The 23,328-nt window shown below is 35.6% G+C and overlaps 1 pseudogene; it reads right to left on the minus strand.

Annotated features, from left to right (window-relative positions):
- Positions 1-23,328, minus strand: part of LOC143531794 (serine/threonine-protein kinase PBL27-like) — a 60,083-nt pseudogene that overhangs the window by 20,971 nt on the left and 15,784 nt on the right.

A 23,328-nucleotide genomic window follows, 5' to 3' on the forward strand; every position in this document is an offset into this window, starting at 1 on the left:
TATTCTTTTATAATGATAAAAACTAAAAAGAGGACATAATATTCTCCGTTTTGATATATCTTTGTAAACCATACTTGCCCGCTATTTTGAAGACGTCCTTTGTACACTTGACCAAACCCTCCCTCCCTATGTAAACAATGCGGGCTAAAATTATTTGTTGCAGCTGCAAGCTCCTTGAATTTGAATGTATGAGCCATAATTTGACCACATGACCCGTCTTTAGAACCCGATAAATGGAGTTCAACCTTCGGCTTGTGTTCTTCCCTAAAACCAAAACACGAGAAACATGCCATTAACTTAAAATTATTTTGGTTAGACATTTGGATTGGTTTGTAAAGAGAATATTATTGCAAGTTAAATTTAATATGTTCATATATTCTTCAAACAATAAATGCAACAATCCTATATTTAGTAGACTAACATCATTAATATTGGCTTAGTATTTGGAAAAAGAAAATAAAAAATGAACAATTTTTTAAGTGCTAATGTAACAATCCTATACTTAGTAAACTAACATCATTTATATTGGCTTAATATTAAGAAAAAGAAAACAGACAAGGAACAATGTTCTACGTGCTAATGTACAATCCTATATTTAGTAAACTAACATTATTAATATTGGCTTAATATTGAGAAAAGAAAAAAAAAGGAACAATGTTCTACGTGCTAATCTTCTACCGAAAAGTAAACAATGGAGCAATTTGTACATGTCTCGGGTCAACTCAACCTATCCCGTTTCAACACATAACAAAATTACTTTCATATTAAAAAAATATACAAAATAAAAAATACCACAATCACCTCGACGGTTGGGTTTTAGGTTTTTGAAAAATGAAATTGTAGGTTCTTCTTTTTTTTAAATATGAATAAAACTGGAAAAATCGAACCAAAGTGAATTTATGTGTTTTTTTTATTTTCGTTTTTGGAATTTAAGTAACTTAAAAGAATTTAATAATTATTGTAACCCAAATACGTTATCCCAAAAGTATAATAATCAATTAGTTATTAATTAGCAAAAAAGAAAAATAAAAACGAAGCCAAGCTCAAACCAGAAAACAAAACTAAACGATTTTCAAAAACTTAAAAAATCCCGAGATTTGGTTTGGTTTGAGCCTAAACCAACCCATTCACACCATTTAGGTTTACCTGGTCCGCTCAATTAAGCACCTACTATATAGTTAAGTTTTGTGAACAACACTATATTAATTATGAAAAAAGAAAAGAAAAAAAAATAACAAACATGATGGAAACAATTACAGAATTACCCAAGAGACCAGATTAGGGTTGTTCGTTTTACCCGAAACCCAAAACCCAATCCGAAAAAACTCGTACCCGAACCCGAACTAACCCTACCCGAAAAACTCGAAACCCAACCCGAAAAAACCCGTACCCGAACCCTCTAACCCGAACCCAAACCGAAGTAATTCGGGTTGGTTCTCGGGTTTGATTTTTAAGTTTTGGGTCAACCCGAAAAACATGAATAAATTTAGTTTTGAAATTAAATATATTTTTAGGTATATTATGCTTAGTCTTAGTGGCTCAAGTAATCAAAATTTGAGCCTAATCAACTGTTGTCATTCCAACTATTAGGAATCGATTATTTATTGTTAATTTATGTTTTCCGTTAATAGCAACCGTAATCGGACAACCAAATCACGTCTGATTGAAGACGAGTATGGTTTGAGTTAGTTACTTAGTTTTACTCTTCTTTTGAATTGTTTTATTACTTTATCAAGTTATGTTGGTTTATTATTTAATTATTTGCGTTATGAGCAAAGATTAATATGTTGTTTTAATTTTACAATGGAAGTTTTTTTTTAAATATTTTTGTTTTTTTGTTTCATTTTCTAGGATACTCGAAACCCGATTAACCCAACCAGAAAAAACCCGAACCAGAATTACCCGAACCCGAGAAACATGTGAGATATTTGGGTTGAGTTTCGGGTAAAGATTTAAAATTTTGAAACCCGAAGAACCTGAACGGAAAAACCCGAAACCCAAAGAACACCCCCTAGACCAAATTATGCTGTACTTGTGGTGTTGTGCTGCCAATGGCTTTCTGACCCGTAATAACCATGTGTGCCCATGACCTGTGTGAGATGACCTGTCAATGCATATTCAGGAGTACAATAACCATGTGTGCCCATGACCTGTGTGGTAATATGTCACACCCCGACTAGCACAATACGGAAGCGTAAAACGGGAATGTAACAGACACCTCTGGTATCAACACATTGTTTATAAAGAAACATTACAAACTAATTTACATTATATTACATTTCTTCGTTCTATCATTGTTTTACAGTCTAGGTGGTACAAACAAAACTAGTTCGTTAACTAAACGTTCTTACTACTAACGTCTTTGCTTTTATTCACATAGCATCAACCACACACTTCAGGCAAGTGACAGATCACCCAATCATTCCGATTTAGGTACACCTGAAAAGCAGTTTAAAACGGGTCAACTACTAGAGTTGGTGAGTTTCACAAGTTTCAAGAAAACAATAATGAGTATTCACAAGTTAACACTTGTAATCATGAAATAAGTATGTATGTATGTAAATGATGTAATTATGCTAAACTACAATGAAGCCTTGACTGTATGTGCTGCGTGCATCCATTTCCCATGCTCAATCAACCACTGTGGCCCCCTTTCCGCCCACAACATGCCCCGGTAGCTATGTCTAACACTACATAGCCTGTTTGTATAAATATGGTCATGTGCAAACGGCGCTATGTGACACGGCAACCAGGCCGATTCCGTTTGGGTTTGTCAAACCAATAGTACTATTCACAAGCCACCGGCTCGAAGTTAATCACTGTGATCGTGGGGACTTTCGTGTGTTGGCACTTAGATAATTCACATCAGTACATGTTTCAGGTATGTATATGTAATCAAACATGCTTTTCACCCTAAAAGTTCGTAAAACAGTTTAAAAGTGGGGTCATGAAACTCACGGTTTAGTAGATATTCAGTACTGTATCAACTCGCGGTTTGTTCAGTCCGCTATCAGTAGTTCCTATAATCAATATTATAATAATATTAATATTTTAACATTACTATAATCTCAATACTAAACTTGGCTGTATAACTAATCTGGGTGTAGCTGGAACGCCCAGAAAGTGGCAATAGGCTTAGGTTGTGATGTTGTTCAATGTCTAATACTTAAAACTGAACTTGGCTCAGATTCCCGTTTTCCCAGCTGGGCCAAGTTGTTCGTTTATGCGTTCAGAAAACAGTTATGGGAAAATAAGCTTGGGTAAATGTATTGGTTAATAAAATGATTAAGTTATAAAGAAAGATCACATACTGGGGTCCCGGATTAGCCACGGGGCCCGTTTCCGTTTATACTATTTGATTTGAGAAGAAACGCGCACAATCCACTCGGATTGTCCAGTTTTCTCATAGAAAAGTTTATTTTTACTTAATTAGTCCAAAAATATGATTTTTGATCACTCTTGGTGTTTTGATATTCCCGCAGATTCACTAGTCGCGAACTTGCCGGTTTTTATAAAATCTGAATTTGTTTAATATTCAGATTAGCATAATTAATTAACCGTTAATTATTAAATTATGAAAATTTAACCACTTATCAATTAAAATATGTAGATTTTAATAAAAATATTTCTGGAATTTATTTACTGATTTATTAATTTATAAAAATTCATTTTATCAGCTATATTTCGCTTGAAAATCGTCCGTTTACCCCAAACAATTTCCAAAAATTCCACAAAAATTCCTGAATACTCAAATCATGTCCCAAAACAACCTGTATCAATTCCAGAATGTAAAAAGCTCGTGCAATATTCTTTTCGGCCCAAATTCGGCTGTAAAAATTCACACGAACGTAAATAAACAAAACACCTTTAAACTTCTCCAAATAATCCCAAAATTCATATGTGATAAAAATACGTGAAATCTGAGTTTCCAGAAAAAGTTCATAATTTTTGAAGTATTTTAGCTATTTTTCCCAAATAAACGTCCCAATTCGGTAATAAATTCGCCAAATATTCTCGGATGGTCAAAAAATTACCAAATTTGAACAGGGACTTATTGACATGGTCCCTGATGTCCCTCCAAAATTTAAAGTCCTAACAATATGCACATCACAACCTTAACCTAAATAGCCCGTAAGCGAGTGTTTCGGCATTACCTTAGCGGGTTTGGCTCGTTTGCGACCTTTTAATCAAGTTTTCAGGTTCTTGTGCTTCTAAACAAGCTAGGTACAAGTCCTATATCACAAACCAAGCAATTTCATCAACATAACAGCCCTTAAGTTGGGGTTTCGGCTAGTGTACAAAAACGAACTTTTGAACCGTAAAAACGTCGTTTCAACCCTTTAATCCGTGTTTATGGCCAAAAAAAACTATCAAAACAGGTTCCTTACCATGTGTATGATCAAAACATGTTTATGGACCATTTTTAGGATTTTTACATGGTTAGGAATGATTTTTAGTAACCAAGACATGTTTTTATGGTATTAAACAAGTTTAAACAAGTTCAAAAGCTACTTATTTAAGCCCTTTTACCTTAGGGTTTGGAGGTTTTCTGGAATTTTAGGATACAGCTACTTGGACCTCAGAGTTTATAAACCAAATTGGATAAACAAGCTTCATAAACAAGTTATATAAAAAAATGGGGGGTGGGGTGGGTTGCCGATCGGAACTCCTTTTGGGCCCATGATGGGCTGTTTTGGCCCATTAATCTGGTTTGTCAAGCCCAATTACGAAAAGCCAGGTCCAAATTTAGTTCGGGTTCGGTTTTTGGAGCGAAAAACTTATCGGGTGCGTTAAACAATGCGAAAACGAGTGTTTTTCGGCTAGTTTTGTGTAAAATTATAAAAATATATTATATGTTTGTAAAAATCAAAAAATATTTTCACGGATCGCTTAAAACATTTCAAATAAGTGTTTGGTAAGTCTTTTTCGGCTTAACGGATGATACAATGCTTGGTTTGTAACTATCTTTCGCGTTTAAATCTATAGCGGGTGGTTAAACGAGCATGTTTTCGTTTAACTTGTTTGCTATCAAACTAAGACCATATTTCTAATATTTTAGCTTGTATAGATCGTATATCACTTATAAATGGCCCCCCGAGAAAACTGGGTCATAACCCGACCCGTTCGGTTGATCGTTCGTTTGTTACGCAACAGGCGTTTATTTGCTTAATCGGTAAATACGTACTGAGGTGTACCTTGTTTTGGCTCAAATGTCACATAATATGAGACTTATTGCCAGTGGGGCCTAGCTTCCCTAATCCAAAATCAGAATGCTTTGGTTGAAACCTCTCATCGAGCAAAATATTTGATGATTTGAGCTCTCAATATATAATGGACAGGTTAGCCTTATCTTGAAGATATTTCAAGCCTCGAGCCGCACCCGCTGCTATTTTCATTCTCGTGTTCCAATCTAATGTTGTTTGTTTGGGTGGGATATCTGCAAAGATAAAGGAATTGTTGAGTTGAATAATAATAATAATAATAATAATAATAATAATAATAATAATAATAATAATAATAATAATTTAACCATACCATTAGCTTATAATTTAACCATACCATCATTTCCTAAAATGTTCTAACTATATTATGAACTAAGATAGTGGCTCGTGTTACACACGTGTGGAAAAAATTTCAAACATCATATATATATATATATATATATATAGCCATCATAAGAATTCTTTATATTGTTTTCTACAAAACCACAAAATGTATGAAAATATATATAAATGGTGTGAAATGAGAAACAGTATAAATATAAAAATCATTGAATTGCTAAAGTAATAGTTATAATAAAAAAGGTAGCAAAAACTAGTTATAAATAATTAATTGTAGTCAAAATCGGTTTTTAAATCATTTGAAAGAAATAGTTGGTTATTATTCTAGAAAATATTAATTAGTGAAGTTATGATTCTAAAAATGTTAATTAGTGAATTATGTGACAATTCTAGAGATGGAATCTTGTAAGCTTATGTGGACATCCTATTTGGAGGCCATGTGGATATCTTGTTTTGTTTTAATAGTATAGTAAGAAGATTAACATTTGGATTAACATTAACTGATTAATTATGTGGAAATTATAAGCGAGGAAAGTGGATGACATGAAATATTAGGTGGACACCCGAGGAGAATGACAAGTGGACAAATTGGTTTTGGTTTAATATATTAGTTAGATCAGATCTAAGAAAGTCAAAGTAAATGTTAAGTTACGAATTCAAAACTTTAAATATTAAGTTTGACCAATGCTTGTGTTATATATTGGTTTAAATGTTAATTAGCATTATGATTAAAATTAATTGATTAATTATGTTGAAATTATAAGCATGGAAAATGGATGACATAGAACATTAGGTGGACACCTTAGGAGATAGACAAGTGGACAAATTGGTTTTGTTTTAATATATTAATTATATATTAGTTAGATTAGATGTAATAAAGTCAAAGTAAATGTTAAGTTTTAAATTCAAAACTATAAATGTTAAGTTTGACAAATGTTTTTGTTATATATTGGTTTAAATGCTAATTAGCATTAGGATAAAATTATTTGATTAATTATGTGGAAATTATAAGTGTGAAAAGTGGATGACATGGAACATCAGGTTTGCACCATAGGAGAAGGACAAGTGGACAAATTGGTTTTGCTTTAATATAGTAGTTAGATTAATTATGTGGAAATTATAAACATGGAAAGTGGATGACATGGAACATTAGTTGGACACCCTAGGAAAAAGACAAGTGAACAAATTGGTTTTGCTTTAATATATTATTTAGACTAGGAAATAGCCTGTGCGATACATCGGTGGTTAAAAAATAAAAATAAAAAAGTTAAACTGAATAATATGTATTATAACATACCTTATGAATTCATAAAATATAAATAATTTTCTAAAATACATAGATTAGTAAGAATAATTTGTATTTGTATTTAAAAAAATTGAAGGTTGTGAATCTTTACCAATTAAAAAAAAGAGAATGTTACCAACAATTCATTTTAGTTTAATTGGTAAGCCACAAACAATTTAAAAGCAAGATAACGACTTTGATTCCCACCAACAACTTATTTTTTATTTTATCATTCATAAAGTGGAAATTATGAAAATAGAAACTTGTACACTTGCCAGTCTATGTGAAGGGTATAGTTGAATGACATGTGAAAGGATTGTGTTGCTTTTATAATATAGGTAGATTTTATCATTTAATATATTCTTTTGAACAATACGGGCAATACCCATAATCAGAGGCGGCCCAACAGGCTTCTTGGGGCTTTAGGCCAGTGGCAGAGGTATAGTCAGGGGTTCGGGTTCGTCTGAACCCGGTCTTTTTTCGGTTTCATATATACTCTATACTATTGTATTAACGAACGAACCCATTCTTTTTTGTCGACCGAACCCATTATCATTAAAGAATATTATTATGAAGCATTTACCTGGTATTTTTTTAGCCGGCAAGAAGATTGAAGAAAGAAGACGATAGAAAGGTTCAAAAAGAAAATGATACAGAAATAATGTTGAATAGCTTTTATTATTAGGATTCTATTTAAAAATAAACCACTAAACCTATCAAAACCTATGCATGTGTAAGTGTGTAACTATTTATTTATTTATAGGTTTTCTTTATTAGCTTTTTTTAATTTTTTGATTTTTTGATTCTTAATTTATTTCCAATATTTTTTTATCATATGTTCGCTAACTTGAAAATTAAATAAGCCTATCAAAGTATTTTTACCTATAATATTACTACATATTATTAATTTATACACCATTTTTCTATTAGTACCATAAATATAGATATAACTAATTTTAAAGATATATATGTATTCAAAACTTCAAACTAAGCGTTAAGGTATCAAATTCTTTAATTTAAAAATTTTGAGTTCTAAAACGATGAACTTTAGTGTTTATGTTATAACCAACTAATTATAACTTAGTGAACATTATTATAACCCTGCGTTAAAAGTTCTGGTTCTGCTATTAAACTTATAAAAATTTTAATTAGAGTATTCTAGTAAGTTTTTTATAAAATTTATAAACTATAAAACTTACTAATATACTAAACTCAACTTAATTCGGCAATTGACTCAAAACATTTTATTAAAGAGAACTCTAGAATTTCAAACAAAAAAATGGCCCTCAATTCACTTATAAAACCTAAATAATAATTAAATAAAATATGAAATTGAAAATAGCTACAAAATAACAAAACCAAACGTCCAATGATCTACACCTCCTGACTTCTGAAATTTGACCTTTTGCTTCGCCCATTTCACGTCTACGTCAATTCCAGCATTATCATCCATCGATTCTCCAAGGCTCTAGCCACCACTAAGATGACAACCGGTGTTTTCTATTTATAATGACTTTATATTTTATTAAATGTTGACGATACACTTTTGTTTTAATAATGATATTGCATTTTTGTATGCGCTCCGACCCGACCCATCTCTACACGAAAACTTTAACGTTGGATAGTTATCAAATCCAAGCATCGAAACATTCCGAACCCATATGAACAAATTCCTGGCTCCGCCATTGCTTTAGGCCACCAATTAATTAGGACTCCGTAAAAACATTTATATTTATATTTATCGAGATACATATTAATCTATAATATATATAAACGAAACCCCTAAAATCCTACTTGTTATAACATCCAAATTAAAAATTAATCTAACCAATTATTTGATATGAAAATCTTATAAAATAGGGATATACTAAAATTTAATATTCAATTTAAAAAGAAAAAGATATTATTTATAATTAATAAACAATTTTATAGTAAAAAACATAAGCGGGTCATGGGTTACCAAATCCTGATAGATTTTAAACGGGTTATAGCATATCATTTATTTATGAAACCTTTTCATCATCAAATCCTAAATATATTATTAACTTTCTTACAATAAAGAAACTTAAAATCCAAAAAAATAAATATTAAAAAACGAAAAATGTAAAACAACCATCATCTCAAACCATCAGATTACTTTATTTATAAATGAAGATTTCTCACGCATTTGACCCAAATTCACGGGTAAAGGTCTCACCAACCCCTGATAGCTCTTAAACTGGTTATAGCATCTCGTTATATTAAAAATTTAATTTAATAAAATATTAGATATAAAAATCCTATAAAATAGGGATACACTAAAAATTAATATCCAATTTTATTTAAAAAAAAGATATTTATTTATAATTAAGAAACAATTTTATAATAAAGAAAATAAACGGGTAATGCATATCACCAAACCCAGATAGCTTTTAAACCGGATTATAACATATCATTTATTTGTGAAACTATTTTATAATCAAACCTCAAGTATATTAATTATTAACTTTCTTACAATAAATAAAATTCAAATTCAAATATACATATATAAATATTAAAAACGAATAATGTAAAACAACCCCCGTAATACGAGGGATAAAATCTAGTAAATATATAATTCGTTTAAAACTAATATGTTACGGTAGATTACAATAGAGAGTAGAAAATATACATATATAAATATTAAAAACGAATAATGTAAAACAACCTTCATACTACGGAGGATAAAATCTAGTAAATATATAATTCGTTTAAAACTAATATGTTACGGTAGATTACGATAGAGAGTAGAAGTTTTATAGAGAAAGAGAGCAAGCAAGCTTAACATCAATTCAATGATGATTCTAACTGTGATATACGTTTAAGTACCCAAAGCAACTAAACAACCTAACGAACTATTACAAAAACCCCGTAACTATCAACAAATGACCATACAACACTTATTCTATTTATTACTAGTTACTCCATAACAATATTCCTCCTTTAAAAGGTGCTTGACGTCAAGACATTAGACATTAGCAGCAAGAGGAACTCCCATATGCCTAAGCTAAAATCTCTTCAACGGAAACATTACACAACACAACTCCTCGCCAACAGTTGCAATTAAATCATCACCTTTGAAGCTTGCTCTTTACTATATGCTTAAGATTAAGCAGAACATCCTTTCTGTATGTATTGCATCATCAAAACAAGTAATCTGCCCAATATATATCCATGTAAGACAACTGGCTGAATAAAGGGAAGCATCCAAGCGTTTAAACCTGCACTTACTTTTACCCACCGTTGGATGTATTTGCAGCCTTGTTTGATTTTAGTAATTACAGTTCGATTACCCATCTTAACATCTGGTTCCACTTTTACACTCATCTAATCAAATGGAAATGACAACTCCAATTCTTTGGATTTCCATTAGTTCCACGTATACACCCTTGCTTCAAGTAAATCTCCTTTTAAGCTTGTTTTTCCAATGAACACATCAGATGAGTAACTATCATTTGTTGGAAACACCTTGACCAGATTCATGTTTTGTTGATGTGGCATATTACCATCTCATAAGGAAAGCGATGGAAACTAGCTAGAAGAATAATTTGTAGATAGATTCCTAATTCACAAGATCTAATGGAGAAATATCACTTTTTTAAAGACAACATGGAATTATTTGTTCATCTGTTGGATGGTAAAGTCAACGCGGCTGACTGAGTTTTGACCCGTTAGAGTTACACCTTGCATAACGAGTGCGAAACACGTTTAAGTTAGTTAACCGGGAATGACATAAATTAACGAGATTTAATGCACCGGGCTATTGGTAACAAGAGATGTTATGGAACGGGCGTATTAGCTTAACTAGTTTATTAATAAACTAGTTAACCTATCATTACAAATAACCCTAGCCACCGAATAATAATCCCTCTCTTCCCTTACTCCATACCACCGGCCACCTGCCTCCTAACCGCCGCCGCTGCTATCCCGTGGAACCCACACCACCACTGGCCACCTTGCTGCCACTGCTGTCTCGGAGCACCACCCCACTGCCGCTACAGCTCCCCTGTTGCTACCGTGGCTACTGTTCATTAGCCGCTACTGTCGTTGTGTTGCCGCCGCCACTACAGTTCACCGTCGTTGCCGCTGCCTAGAGCACCGCCACCGTCAGGTCTCGTTTGTCACCTAGCGTTGCTCGTTAACTCTCGGTGTCTTGACCGGTTATTTATTAACCGAGGTAAAATTATATATATATAGAGTAAAGTGTCATTTTCGTCCTTGTGGTTTGGCAAATAATGCGAATTTAGTCCAAAAAGTTTATTTTGTTGCATATGGACCCTCCACGTTTCCCAATTCTTGCCAATTACATCCAAATCACTAACTTCGTTAAATTGAATCGTTAACTCAGGGGTAGACATGTCTTTTCACTCTTTCTTTAATACACGGGTACAGTGCCAAAATCGTCCCTGAAGTTTGGTCACATTTGCTAATTTCGTCCAAAAATATTTTTTTCGCAATTAGACCCTGGATGTTTTCCAACTGTTGCCAATTTCGTCCAATTTGTTAACTCGGTCTAAATTTAACGTACACCAGGGGTGTTACTGTCCTTTTACATTACGCTGAGCTAAACCCCTTATATGACTAAAAATAAAGAAAAACAAACAAACGGATAATATATTTGATTCAAACATAGAAATCGTGAAATGTAATACATGTCATCAAACAAACACATAATAACAATAATCTAAACAAACATGTAAAAGGACAGTAACACCCATAAGTTAACATTGAATTTAGACCGAGTTAACAATTTGGACGAAATTGGCAACGGTTGGGAAAAATCGAGGGTCAACTTGCGAAAAACATATTTTTGGACGAAATTCGCAAATATGACCAAACCTCAGGGACGATTTTGGCACTTTACTCATATAATAAAGAAATAGTGAAAAAACATGTCTACCCCTAACTTAACGATTAAATTTAACAAGGTTAGTTATTTGGATGTAATTGGCAAGAATTGAGAAACGTGGATGGTCCATATGCAAAAAATAAACTTTTTGGACTAAATTCGCATTATTTGTCAAACCACAAGGATGAAAATGGCACTTTACTCATATATATATATATATATATATATATATATATATATATATATATAGCTTTACCCTTATGATCGCCGCCCACCTCTTCCATCTTAATATAAATTTGAATTCTATCAAAAGGAAGGGCTACTTCCTCGAGAAGGAAATTCTCGATTGAGAATCTGGAAATAATATTATCGATCTTGAAGAAATTCAAGAACCACAAACAACCGTTGAGGAAGTTGGAACGTCTGATCAACAAGTTGTTGCAGATACATCAGACATTAATACAAGTGTAGTCAGAAGTAAAAGGACTCGCGTACCGAATTCTAAATACCTATGGCATCTAGATGGTCCCGAAGTCCTCTTTGTAGCCGAGTCAAGTGACGATCCTGCTAATTACAAATATGCTATCTTAGATTCGGAATATGAGAAATGGCAAGATGCCATGAATGCTGAGATGTAATCTATGCCTGACAATCAAGTTTGGAACTTGGTTGAGCTACCCCGAATGTCGGGCAATAGGGAGCAAGTGGATTTTCAAAGGAAAACCGACATGCATGGAAATGTACAGACTTATCAGCTAGTCGCGAAAGATTTTACTCAAACTTAGGGTATTGACTATGATGAAACCTTCTCGCCTATTGCTATGACTAAGTCGATAAGGATATTACTTGCCATAGCCACGTATTATGGCTACAAGATATGGCTAATCTTTGTCAAAACTGCTTTTCTTAATGGACACCTTTCAGAAGATGTCTATATGGTTCAGCCTGAAGGTTTTGTTGATCCTAAATATCCCAACATGGTGTGAAAACTGAATAAGTCCATTTATAGACTTAAACAGGCATCTCACTGCTGGAATCTTCAGTTTCATGAGAAAATCATAGAGTTTGGTTCTATCAAAAATTAAAATGAGCCTTGTGTTTACAGAAAGGCTAGTAGGAGCACTCTATCATCCTCATCCTGTATATGGATGATATACTTATCATTGGAAACAACATTCCTATGCTTAAGGAAGTTAAGCACCGGTTGGGATCTTGTTTTGCAATAAAGGTCTTGGTGAAGCTCTTACATTCTTGGAATCAAGATCTACCGAGATAGGTCTAAGCGGCTTCTAGGGCTAAGTTAAAGTACATACATAGACAAGGTAATGACACACTTCTCAATAGATAACTCCAAGAAATGAGCTGTCCCCATGGCTAAAGCAACCTTGTTGAACAAAGCTCAATATCTGGCAACGAGCATTGAAACTAAGGACATGTAAGAAATTTCATATGCTTCAGCGATTGGTTCTATCATGCATGCTATGTTATGCACTAGACCTAACGTCTCGTAGGTTTTAAGCATGCCTAGTTGTTTTAAGTAAAATCCTGGCATTGCCCATTGGATTGTAGTAAAGAACATTCTAAGATACTTGGAAAGGACCAAGGATATGCTCCTAGTGTTTGGAGGAGTGGAAGAGGAGCTCACTGTAAGGTGTTACACTGATGCTAGCTTCCAGACTGACCGAGATGATTCTCGCTCATAATCAGTATTCACTAGAAAAGCTCCAAGTAGAGTGTGGTGGCGGATTCTACCAACGAATCAAGATGCATAGCTACATCAGATGCTGCTAAGGAGGCTGATTGGATGAAGAAGTTCATCACTGACCTCGATGTGGTTCCAAGTATTTATAAACCAATCGAGGTGTTCTGTGATAACATAGGTGCTATTACTCAGGCCAAAAGCCCAGATCCCATCATAGAGCCAGGCACATTCTAAGGAAGTTCCACCTTATATGGGAAATATTGGAAAGAGTAGACATCATAATAAGCAAAGTAGACACAAATCAAAACCTAGTTGACCCGTTCACTAAACCGCTGACTCATGACAAGCATGATCAATACGGAGATGCTATCGGTCTTAGATTAGCTAGTAGTTGGTTTAGATTTAGTATTTGGATGTGCGAGCATTTAAACAGTTATACTTTTAAGTTCTCTTTTGATTTAATGGTTAAATGCAAATGTTGAATAATATAACTGTGTTCGATTTTAATATGTTTAAATCCAGGAATGTTATATTCTAAATTAACCGTAGTCAGTCAGACTCATGGTAACGACTCTGAATTAAGACTATTCTGACTTTGTGTTGGTGCATTTTGTGACCGTCGCTATGCAATTCTGATCAGCGGAAACGAAGTACGAAGTTAGAACAACTTCGCCATAGACGAAGCGCCATAGGCGAAGTTATAACAACTTCGCCTACTGAAGCCCAGGGCCGAGAATGTTTTATATATATATACGTGTGTCTTGTTTAGGTTTAGTAATCCAGAAGTTAGTGTGTGTTTTGAGCAGTTTGTTTGGAGAGAGTAAGAGACAAGGAGAGTCGTGTGAGACGACCCGAGGTAGAGCTCACCTCGGGTCAGTCGTGTTTTCTGTTTGGTTACGGTATGTAACGTGTTTTGATTATTATATAAGAATCTGCAGATTTGATTATCCCGTTCTTGTATTTGTTCGTGTATTTGTTCGTGTACGTGTTTGTGTTCTTCGTCTTTACACCAATAAACGAGTCTAGGAGGATTCCGCACTCCTAGACCTCGTGCGGATCTCGTATCGATCGGCGACGCCTCGGGGGGACTTACATGTGGTATCAGAGCTCTGAGAATAGATAGGAGGTAGAGCTCTGATACCAATTGTAGGTTCCCTGGACGGATCACACGAGATATCGCGGTCTACTCAGGTGCGGAATCCCTGCGTAGATCGTTACGAGTGTAGAAAGCAAATCAAACAAACACGATATGATAAACGAACACGTTATATTGATAACCGAACACGTGATACGATATCACTAATACAGACTCTCGTCAACTCAAATGACTTACTGATTAACTGAACTCACAACTCTTTGATTAACCAACACTAAACAAAGCCGTAACATCTAATATAAATACACGACAACTTCGCCTGATATGTTCAGGCGAAGTTGTCCATAACTTCGCTTGTTCAACAAGTTCGCCTAGGCGAACTTGTTAACAACTTCGCTTTAAACAAAAACACAAATAACATTACAGACTCGATTACAGACACTAGACTATGAACTACTGACATTCATGCACCAACACTTTGGGCTCAAGGAGTTGACTTCCAAACTCACATATCTCATTATGAATGACGTTGGATGTAACTCACATCAAATCATCTTCGTGGATCTTAGTCATAAGATGTTTTCATATTGGTATACTCGTTTGGTATTGTGACATTTGAGCCAAAACAAGGTACACCTCAGTACGTATTTACCAATTAAGCAAATAAACGCCTGTTGCGTAACAAACGAACGATTAATCGAACGGGTCGGGTTATGACCCAGATATCTCGGGGGGCCATCTATAAGTGATATACGATCTATACAAGTTAAAATATTAGAAATATGGTCTTAGTTTGATAGCAAACAAGTTAAACGAAAATATGCTCGTTTAACTACTCGCTATAGATTTAAACGCGAAAGATAGTTACAAACCAAGCATTGTATCATCCTTTAAGCCGAAAAAGATTTACCAAACACTTATTGGAAATGTTTTAAGCGATCCGTGAAAATATTTTTGATTTTTACAAACATATAGTATGTTTTTATGAATTTACACAAAACTAGCCGAAAAACACTCGTTTTCGCGTTGTTTAACGCACCCGATAAGTTTTTCGCGCCAAAAACCGAACCCGAAATAACTTTAGAATTGGGTTTTCGAGTTCGGGCTTGTTGATCCAGAAAATAGGCTTAAAATGGGCCCAAAATGGGCCCATATGTCTTCCATCCGCAAGGATGTATTACCCACCCTTTAAGAAACTTTTAGTATATAATATCTCTAGATATTTTATGATCTAACTTTTTCCAGAAACTAAAAGAGTCCCCTGCTGTTCTTCAGTTATATCTCAAGAAATTTTGGTATTCGCCATTTTAATCAATTTTTATACATATTAAAGTGTGTTTAATACCATAAAAACATGTCTTGATTACTAAAAATCATTTTTAACCATGTAAAAATCCTAAAAATGGTCCATAAACATGTTTTGATCATACAAATAGTAAGGAACCTGTTTTGATAGTTTTTTTGGCCATAAACACGGATTAAAGGGTTGAAACGGCGTTTTTACGGTTCAAAAGTTCGTTTTTGTGCACTAGCCGAAACCCTAAGTTAAAGGGTTGTTCTATTGATGAAACCTGCTTGGTTTTTGATATAGGACTTGTATCTAGCTTGCATAGAAGCACAAGAACCTGAAAACTTGATTAGAAAGTCGGAAACGAGCCAAACCCGCTAAGGTAATGCCGAAACATTCGCTTGCGGGCTATTTAGTTTAAGGTTGTGATGTGCATATTATTAGGACTTGAAATTTTTTAGGGACATCAGGGACCATGTCAATGAGTCCCTGTTCAAATTTGGTAATTTTTCGACCATCCGAGAATATTTGGCGAATTTATTACCGAATTGGTACGTTTATTTGGGAAAAATAGCTAAAATACTTCAAAAATTATGAAATTTTTCTGGAAACTCAGATTTGATGTATTTTGATCACATATAAATTTTGGGATCATTTGGAGAAGTCTAAAGGTGTTTTGTTTATATGCGTTCGTATGAATTTTTATAGCCGAATTTGGACCGAAAAGAATATCGCACGAGCTTTTAACATTCTGGAATTGATATAGGTTGCTTTGGAACATGAATTGAGCATTCAGGAATTTTTGTGGATTTTTTGAAAATTGTTTGGGGCAAACGGACGATTTTCAGGTGAAATATAGCTGCTAAAATGAATTTTTATAAATTAATAAATCAGTAAATAATTCCAGAAATATTTTTATAAAAATCTACATATTTTAATTGATATGTGGTTAAATTTTCATAATTTAATGATTAACGGTTAATTAATTATGCTAATTTAAAGATTAAACAAATTCAGTTTTTATAAAAACCGGCAAGTTCGCGACTAACGAACCTGCGGGAATATCAAAACACCAAGAGTGATCAAAAATCATATTTTTGGACTAATTAAGTAAAAACAAACTTTTCTATGAAAAACCTGGACAATCTGGATGGATTGTGCGTATTTCTTCTTAAATCAAACTGAATAAACGGAAACGAGCTCCGTGGCTAATTCAGGACCCCAGTATGTGATCATTATTTATAACTTAATCAATTTATTAACCAATACATTTACCCAAGCTTATTTTCCTTTAACTGTTTCTGAACGCGTAAACGAACAACTTGGCCCAGCTGAGAAAACTGGAATCTGAACCAAGTTCAGTTTTAAGTATTAGACATTGAACAACATCAAAACCTAAGCCTATTGCCACTTTCTGGGCGTTCCAGTTACACCCAGATTAGTTATACAGTCCAGTTTAGTATTGAGATTATAATAATATTAAAATATTAATATTATTATAATATTGATTATAGGAACTACTGATAGCAGACCGAACAAACCACGAGCTGATACAGTACTGATTATCTACTAAACCGTGAGTTTCATGACCCCACTCTTTAAACAGTTTTACGAACTTTTGGGGTGAAAAGCATGTTTGATTACATATACATACCTGAAACATGTATTGATGTGAATTATCTAAGTGCTAACACATGAAAGTCCCCACTAACACAGTGATTAACTTCGAACCGGTGGCTTGTGAATAGTACTATTGGTTTGACAAACCCAAACGGAGCCGGCATGTATTGCTGAGAATTTACCCCGTTTGCACATGACCATAATTATACAACACGCTATGTAGTGTTAGACATAGCTACTTGGGGCATGTTGTGGGCGGAAAGGGGCCACATTGGTTGATTAAGCGTGGGAAATGGATGCACGCAGCACATACAGTCAAGGCTTCACTATAGCTTAGCATAATTACATCATTTACATACATACATACTTATTTCATGATTACAAGTGTTGACTTGTGAATACTCATTACTGTTTTCTTTAAACTCGTGAAACTCACCAACTCTAGTAGTTGACCTGTTTTAAATTGCTTTTCAGGTGTACCTAAATCGGAATGATTTGGTGATCTGTTACTTGCTTGAGGTGTGTGGTTGATGCTATGTGAATAGAAGTAAGGGCGTTAGTAGTAAGAATGTATAGTTAACGAACTAGTTTTGTTTGTATCACCTAGACTGTAAAACAATGATAGAACAAAGAAATGTAATATATTGTAAATTAGTGTGTAATGTTTCTTTATAAACAATGTGTTGATACCAGAGGTGTCTGTTACATTCCTGTTTTACGCTTCCGCGTTGTGCTAGTCGGGGTGTGACAAGTATCCTTAGACCTGAGATATATATTAGAACTTTCGTTTAATAAAGGTTGTTCTTTGATCACTGTCAACAGTTTTCGCATAACTGCCAGCTATAATGGCGTTGGTTGGGAATAATCTGAAGTTCAATGGGAATTGCATGTAATCAATAAGAGATTTTGTACTCTTACATGGTATGTAACAGCTAGATATCTTGGCGCTCTCGTTGATTCAAACTGTTAAAGTGTGAGGCCTCACCCAAACGTACTGTGTGTTTGATTGGACCACTTTGATTCTAGACCGTGAACAATAATGATTAAACGCCATATGTGACTGAATATGGTCCATGTCTTATTGTTCAATTGAAGTCTTATATGGAATAATGTATTCCAATATGTTTTGGTTAATGACTTTAAAATGTCATAACTTGTTGGGGGCAACCATGTATAGTTAGAGCATCGCTGCTTGTCTGTGTTGAGGAACTTAACCAGAAACCGTCCAAGTGGGGAACTATTGGATTAATGGACTGGTTCGGTAAAGTTATCATGGCTGACCGAGTTTTGACCCGTTAGAGTTACACCTTGGGTAACGAGCATGAAACCTGTTTAAGTTAGTTAACCGGGTTTGACCTAAATTGTCGACATTTTATGGACCGGGATTTTGAAAACAAGAGATGGGCTTGGTGGATCGTATTAGCTTAAGTAGTTTATAATAAATTAGTTAACGTATCATAAGAGATAACCTTAGCCACCGAATAATAATCCCTCTTTTCCCTTACTCTGTACAACTAGTCGCCGGCCTCCTAGCTGCCGCCGCCGCTGCTATCTTGTGGAGCCCACACCACCGCCGGCCACCTTTCCGCCGATTGTAAGGCCCCGTCACCGGTAACCCTACTTTCGTGTTGGATTTACTCATAAACGCAGTTCTAAATATCAGAGTTAATTAAAAACTTTACGCGGAATATAAAACTTTCATAAAACATTACATATCAATTCATAATCATGTCTTAAAACATTCCTCTTGTCTTTCAAAATCAAAACATAACTTATAAAACATATCAGATCTTCAGATGCCAGGCTTTAGTCTTCTGCCATGTGTCCTCCACTCAAGCCAGCTGTCTCAACCTACTCACCTGCGTGCATACTAAAAGTCAGCTACGCTGAGTGAGTTCTAGTTAATCATACAATACCATACAATACCTTATTACATACATACGTACTTAACCTCATAACTTTCTTTCATACACACATAAGTACCATACCTTCATTCTTACTTACATACTTTCTTTCTTACTTACATACTTTCTTTTCATTCATAATCATACGTTTTAAAGAGCCTTTCGCCCTATAACCTCACAGATATTATAAGGGTCTGGTCCCTAACATCACAGATATTATAAGGGTCTGGTCCCTAACATCACAGATATTATAAGGGTCTGGTCCCTAACATCACAGATATTATGAGGGTCTGGTCCCTAACATCACAGATATTATTAGGGTCTGGTCCCTAACATCACAGATATTATTAGGGTCTGGTCCCTTGTTTTCGAATATTAGTAGGGTTCGATTCCCTCTTCGTTACCATACAACCATACATCATACCTCGAGTATTATTAGGGCTCGGTACCCTTTTCGTAACCATACAACCATACAACCGTCATTTCCTTCTTTTATTAACTTTATTACGTTCATACACATAAACATACATATCATACTTGCCATATTTATAACGTTACAACCTGACAGTACGTGCAATATCCGAAGATCGTTCACGAACCATCAAGCAATCATTCATACATATCACATATATCACATATGGCTTTATAACGTTACAACTTGACAGTACGTGCAATATCCGAAGATCGTTCACGAACCGTCAAGCAATCATTCATACATATCACATATATCACATATGGCTTTATAACGTTACAACCTGACAGTACGTGCAATATCCGAAGATCGTTCACGAACCGTCAAGCAATCATTCATACATATCACATATATCACATATAGCATACACTTATCACTTAGGATAAATGTATTAACAACACATCAAGTATGCACACAGCCCCGAAAACATAACAAGGAATGGGGCTAGAAACTCACCTGGATCCTGTTACGCTCGCCGTTGATCGTAATTCCTTTCTTTAACTGGGCTCGGCTAACTGTATAATATTTACACATATCAATTAACTACTACTACTCGTTTTGTATTTCTATCTATATATGACCCACAACGAACGGGGGTCCGGGGGCAGCGCCCCTGGCAGCGGGGTTCTAGGGGCGGCAGCCCCTAGCGGGGTCCAAGGGGCAGAGCCCCTGGCTGGGGTTAAGCTGCCAGGTCAGCTTGGAAAAATTTTATTTTCGATAACTGCCTTAACACATTTTCCATTAGGTTTTTAATTTATTTTATAAACGAACTTGGCTTCAGGCGAAGTTATACCTTAGGCGAACTTGGCTTCAGGCGAAGTTAAACCTTAGGCGAACTTGGCTTCAGGCGAAGTTATACCTTAGGCGAACTTGGCTTCAGGCGAAGTTAAACCTTAGGCGAACTTGGCTTCAGGCGAAGTTATACCTTAGGCGAACTTGGCTTCAGGCGAAGTTATACCTTAGGCGAACTTGGCTTCAGGCGAAGTTATACCTTAGGCGAACTTGGCTTCAGGCGAAGTTAAACCTTAGGCGAACTTGGCTTCAGGCGAAGTTATACCTTAGGCGAACTTGGCTTCAGGCGAAGTTATACCTTAGGCGAACTTGGCCGTAGGCGAAGTTATACCTTAGGCGAAGTTACGCTTGAAGGCGAAGTTACGCTTGAAGGCGAAGTTCATCAGGCGAACTTGATCTTGCAGGCGAAGTTATCGCGCTGCAGATCTGTTTGCCCATAAATCCTTCGTTTCTTAGCCAAATAACTCGATTTTGGTACCCACGGAATCGTATGATCGGCGCCTACAAATCCCAACCATCAAATCGGCCTAAAATTGACGTTTTAGGGGTCCGATTTGAGCAGTTTGGGTTTCGGGTCCGGTTAACCCATCAAATCCTAACCATTTTCAGTACTATAAGCTTTGGTGGATTTGTTCTTACCTTACCAACTCAGATCTATCAACAAAATCTCGGGTCTCGGCTTCGAATCTTGATCGGTTAGTATGTGTGTGTTTTGAGGAGTGTGTGGAGTGTGTGTGGGGTTTGGTGAGAAATGAGATATTTTGGGATTTTGGGGGTATTTATATCCCTGAAATCCCATTCTCATTTATCCTATCTCAATTAATCCAAGTCCATGACCCGCTCCTACTCGATATTAATAATTAAAAACGCGAAATCACTAACATAACTTTCTTTATTCAACATTATAAATTTTAGGATGTTACAAGTCTTCCCCCCTTAAGGAGGTTTCGTCCCCGAAACCTAACTATTACATAAACAAACTAGGGTAAAACTTGCGCATCTCATCCTCGGCTTCCCAAGTAGCATCTGATCCCTTGCGGTGTTTCCATATTACTTTTACCAAAGGTATAGTTTTGTGACGAAGCTGCTTCTCCTTGCGATCAACGATCTCTATCGGTTGCTCGATGTAGTTCAATTGTTCATCAACCTCAATGTCCATCAATGGTACGTGAGACGTGTCATCAGCTAGACACTTCCTCAGATGAGAAACATGGAAGGTTGAATGAATTCCTTCTAACTCATCGGGTAAATCCAGCTTATAAGCTACTTCCCCCACACGATACAAAATTTTAAATGGTCCAATGTACCTCGGACTTAGCTTCCCTCTCTTTCTAAAACGGATAATTCCTTTCCAAGGCGAGACCTTAAGCATCACATAGTCGCCAACGTTAAACTCAATTGGTCGTCGCCGCTTATCTGCATAAGACTTTTGTCTGTCTTGAGCGGCTTTCATTCTTGCTTTGATCTGATCGAACTTTGAAGACGTTTCTTGAACCACTTCTAGGTTTCCCATTTCTTTCTGACCAATCTCACCCCAACACACCAGGGTTCTACATCGTCTACCGTAAAGCATCTCAAACGGTGGCATACCAATACTCGAATGGTAACTGTTGTTATAGGAGAACTCTGCCAGATGCAGATGATCATCCCAACTTCCACCAAAATCTAAAACACAAGCACGTAGCATATCCTCAAGGGTTTGGATCGTCCTTTCGGACTGTCCATCGGTTTGAGGATGGTACGCCGTACTGATGTTCAACCTCGTCCCCAAAGCTTCATGGAATTTCTTCCAGAATCTTGAAGTAAACCGTGTATCTCTATCAGACACGATCGATAACGGTACTCCATGCTTGGTTACAATTTCTTTAATGAACAAGCTTGCTAACGTTTCAGACGAGATGGCCTCTCGTATGGGTAGAAAGTGAGCACTCTTGGTCAAACGGTCCACAATCACCCAGATGGTATCATGTTGCTTAGCTGAACGAGGTAGCTTAGTTATGAAATCCATGGTGATGTGTTCCCATTTCCACTCAGGTATCTCTAGCGGTTGCATCATCCCATAAGGCTTCTGATGTTCGGCTTTGACTTGTAAGCAAGTTAAGCACTTACCGACATAATCTACTACATCATTCTTCATTCCAGGCCACCAGTAATCCCTTTTCAAGTCTTGGTACATCTTTGTAGCTCCAGGATGGATTGAGTACCTTGACTTATGAGCTTCATCTAAGATTCGACTTCTAAGATCACCATGGCGTGGAATCCACATACGGTCAAATCTAGTTTTAACTCCATGAGTGTTTTCCATCAACTCATCTTGCTGGCCATAAATCCTTTCTTTCTTTACTAACCCTTCGTCTACTAACACTTCAGACTGCACTTTGATGATTTCTTCAAAAAGAATTGAGTTCAAGATCAACTTGTATGACTTCACGGTTGCAAGGACTTCCTCATTCTTACGACTTAACGCATCAGCGACCACGTTAGCTTTACCGGGGTAATACTTAATCTCACAGTCGTAATCCTTTATCAATTCTAACCATCTTCTCTGTCTCATGTTCAGTTCTTTCTGCTCGAAGAAGTACTTTAAACTCTTATGATCGGTATAGATAGTACACTTAGTACCGTACAGATAACGCCTCCATATCTTAAGAGCATGCACTACGGCTGCTAACTCCAAATCATGCGTCGGATAAGTACTCTCATGGACCTTCAACTGTCTAGACGCGTAGGCTATCACCTTC

The sequence above is a fragment of the Bidens hawaiensis genome, unplaced genomic scaffold, assembly GCF_021521415.1.
Source record: "Bidens hawaiensis isolate Kalapana, Puna unplaced genomic scaffold, B.hawaiensis_p1.1 tig00000697_1, whole genome shotgun sequence".
In the NCBI taxonomy this organism is placed as follows: domain Eukaryota; kingdom Viridiplantae; phylum Streptophyta; class Magnoliopsida; order Asterales; family Asteraceae; genus Bidens; species Bidens hawaiensis.